Genomic DNA, 3,912 nt, shown 5'->3' with positions numbered 1-3,912 from the left:
AGGTTGCATCTATAGTTTTTGTTTTTCTTTTATCTATTGTTGCATCTACAGATGGTAAACTCATGGCACGATCATCTGCCCAATATACGGCCCTAACCCAGTGGTCAGGTACAGATGAGTATCTACCTGATGCTGAGGTATGTTTTCAAATGAATACCTTTGTTCTTCTATGTATGCTAAATAACACTTGTCATAATATATATATTTTTATCTGTCTTTAGATTATTGCTCATTTGTTGGATGAAGATGAGACAACTGTACCTGCAATCTTGTTTCGCTATGACAAGCACACCAATATTGCCTTGTTGAAGGTTAATTTAGACTTGTGTGCTAAGATTCCTAGGTTTAGTAGTGACATAAACTACGGTCAGGAGATACTTGTGCTCGGTAGAGATGAATGTTTAAACCTGACAATTGCTCAAGGATGTGTTAATTTCATGGGCCCAACTACATACGAACGTCATCATTATCTATTCACTGGTTGTGAGGTATAATATCTTCATCGTGATTATCTTATAAATACTAATTATTAACTTATGTTGCTCATAGTTCTGATGTTGGCAATTTAAATACCTTAGCCTAGCATTGGAGGAATGGTTATTGATTTTGATGGACATGTTTTGGGGATGGCTAATTTTCCCGGGACAGCATATATTCCTTCCTCTATTGTATTAAAGTGCTTGGATATGTGGAAAAAATTTCAATAAGTTTTTCTTCTGTTGGTATCATTGTAGGCGGCTGCTAGGCGTCAGCCGGCTGACCTTCCGAAAAGATCAACCGCCTGGCCAGCCGTTGATTTACGTAAATAGAATTTGATTTGGGCCGCTTGATTCCCTGGTAGGATCACACTATCATTTCCATCCACCGTGCCCCCATGTCTCTTTGCAGCATTTCCAGCCACCAACACAACATCACTACTGTCCCAACACCACGGGCGTAATTCCTTAAGGAACTGGTGATGCTCCATTGCTCTGCTCGTGATGCCCCGACAGCTCAGGCGATGCTCCTCCATAGCGTCAGCGGTGCTTCGGCAATGCTTTGATGACCTGGCAATGCTCCAGTGCAGCACGGATGATGCTCTAGCAATGCTCAGTCGGCCGACGAAGCTCCAGCAGAGCACCGATGATGTTTTGGCGGCCTGGCAATACTTTGATGACCCGAGAAGCTCCAGTACAGCACCAATGATGTTTCGTCGGCCTGACGATGCTCTGTCACAGCACCGGCGATGCGCCGGCAATGCTCCGATGGCCTGCGAAGCTCCACCGGAGCACCGATGATGTTTCGGGCCTGGCGTTGCTCCGACGACCCAAGAAGCTCCACTATAGCACCGATGATGTTTCGACGGCCTGACGATGCTCCGGCAATGCTCCGACAACCCGATAAGCTCCACCGCAGCACCGATGATGTTTCAGCGGCTCGACGATGCTCTGTCGCGGCACCGGCAATGCTCTGACAACCCGAGAAGCTCCACGGCAGCACCGATGATGTTTCAGCGGCTCAACGATGCTCCATCGCAGCACCGGCAATGCTCTGACAACCCGAGAAGCTCCACTGCAGCACTGATGATGTTTCGGCGGCTCGACGATGCTCCGTCGCAGCACCTGAGATGCTCCGGCGATGCTCTGACAACCTGAGAAGCTCCACTGCAGCACTGATAATGTTTTGGCGGCCCGACGATGCTCCGTCGCAGCACCGGAGATGCTCCGGCGATGCTCTGACAACCCGAGAAGCTCCACTGCAGCACTGACAATGTTTTGGCGGCCCGACGATGCTCCGTTGCAGCACCGGAGATGCTCCGGCGATGCTCTGACAACCCGAGAAGCTCCACTGCAGCACTGTTGGCGGCCCGATGATGCTCCGATGACCTATCGAAAGCTCCATCGCAGCACTGGTAATGCTCCATTTGCTGCACCGCTGATGCTCCGACGGCTAGGCGATGCTTCAAGTCTCTGCCCCAGCCGCTCACCACTCAGTGTCATAGCAACCAGCAATAATCTAGCCCACTGTGTGTCCCCTTCGCAGCACCATTCGCAACGTCCGCGGCCGGTTCACAACAGCCACTCCACGGCCCCTCGCAGGATGGTCGATGCCCGTCGCAACGGGCGCCCGACGCAGCCCTGGCTAGCAGCAGTCACTTAAGACCGCCCTTGATTTTTCTCAGCAATTGTATAGAAGCGGCTTGTTGAAAACTATGTTATAATAATCCATCAGTAGAATCTTCATCTTCACATTGCTGAGGCTCTGCAAGGAGAAAACGTTATGAACTATGCAACAGCAGCGGTAGAACAACTAGATAAAAAACCACAGTATCTCTAAATTGGCCACTACTTGATGAAACAACATTGCTAAAATGTCACTACCTCTACATTATGCATGTTATGCTACGAATAAAACAAAAAAACACAACACCCCGGATATGAACCCCCACTGCATGCATGTCATCCATTGGCCACTGTCCATTGACAGCTAAACATGCAACTGCTGCTAAGAGAAAACACATTGTCTAGCAGCAAACATACAATAGAAGTAAGCCTGCTGGTGAAACAAAGGTACTAATGAATCATTATCACATTATTTAGCACACCATGCCTGTAATCTGAAGCCTCATTTTTGCCAAAAGGAGTCCTAGAAAATGAACAAAAACCACTAGGGTCTGTTCTGCAATGAAACACCGTTCCCCAAGTTGCATAGAATCAGACCCATGACTAGAAAAAAGAAAAGAAAAGAAGTTGCATAGAATCAGACCCATGACTAGAAAAAAGAAAACAAAATGCACATCCCAATCTGAAGAACGAACATTCCTGCTGATGCGTACAATTGCTGCTCTGAAAATGAACAAAAAAACCACTAGTTTGTGCTGCAATGAAGTACCACTCCTAGTCTGGAGAACAACATTCTTGTTGCTGTTCTGAACATTAACTAAGAAACACTAGTATGTGCCGCAAATGAAGCACCAATCCCAGTCTGGAGAACAACTATTCTTGTTGCTGCTCTGAAAATGAACAAAGAAACACTAATCTGTGTTGAATTGAAGCACCTCCCTCAGTCTGGAGAACATTCTTGTTGTTGCTCTGAAAATGAACACTACATTCCTGCAGCTGTGAAACCCCATATCACACCCCCTGCCGCGGTGGATTGCTGCGCTGGCTGTGGATTCCTTATCTGAAACGAATCAAATCAACCACACACGCATGATCTATGCAGCACCCCCCTCCGGCCTAATCGGCCCTGATCTAAATGGTCCTGGCGAGCTCCTCCGCCCTAGAATCGCCGCGCCGTCAGGTCCCCCTCCGCCCCAAGAGCGCCGCTCGTCGAGCCCCCGCATGTGTACCTCTAATTTTGAACCGAGACATTAGCATTTCAGCTCGATTTGGGGGCGGGTGTGAAATACCTGTGTGGCAGAGGGTCGGTCGATGCTCTAAGTCGTCACCACGCTTCCACTTCCCTGTCGTCGCCATGGCTTTGCTGCTCCAGATGCTGGCCGCCGCGTCGCCTCTTGCATCAGCTGCTGCTAGATCTGACACCTCTGCTTTCTTGTCCGTGAGACACCGCGTGGTTGCGGCGTGGTTGAGCCAACGAGACTGTCCAGGATGTGAGAGAGAGAGACCAGCGCCGCACGATCAAACTTGATCGGACGGCTCGCGGGGAGGTTTGCACTAGACAAAAATCAGTCGGTCTAAGTAAAGAGTTTTCCATCATTGTATGATTTTGTCATAAGAAAATATCTTGAGGAAACACGATAGATCTTGTGATGTGCTTGTGTTATATATTTCTTCTTATATTGCTAAGTCTAATTTCTGGCCATGTTTTGAAATTTCAAACTTTTTTTAAAAGTAAGAACATTTTTTAAAAATTAAGAACAATTTTCGAACATGAACTTAGTTTAAAAAATATAAGATAAGGTTGAAAAAA

The 3,912-nt window shown here is 47.5% G+C and overlaps 1 long non-coding RNA gene across 1 annotated transcript; it reads right to left on the bottom strand.

Moving 5' to 3' along the window:
- Positions 1 to 830: 830 nt before the first annotated feature.
- Positions 831 to 3,576, bottom strand: LOC123168799 (uncharacterized). Its single transcript, XR_006484516.1, has 2 exons — positions 3,392 to 3,576; positions 831 to 2,241 (listed from the first exon to the last, which is right to left on the bottom strand). It is a non-coding gene; the product is annotated as an uncharacterized lncRNA (long non-coding RNA).
- Positions 3,577 to 3,912: the final 336 nt, after the last annotated feature.

Source organism: Triticum aestivum, chromosome 7D, assembly GCF_018294505.1.
Source record: "Triticum aestivum cultivar Chinese Spring chromosome 7D, IWGSC CS RefSeq v2.1, whole genome shotgun sequence".
Taxonomy (NCBI): Eukaryota; Viridiplantae; Streptophyta; class Magnoliopsida; order Poales; family Poaceae; genus Triticum; species Triticum aestivum.
The sequence above is the reverse complement of the archived record's forward strand: the minus strand, read 5'-3'. Positions and strand labels throughout refer to the sequence as shown.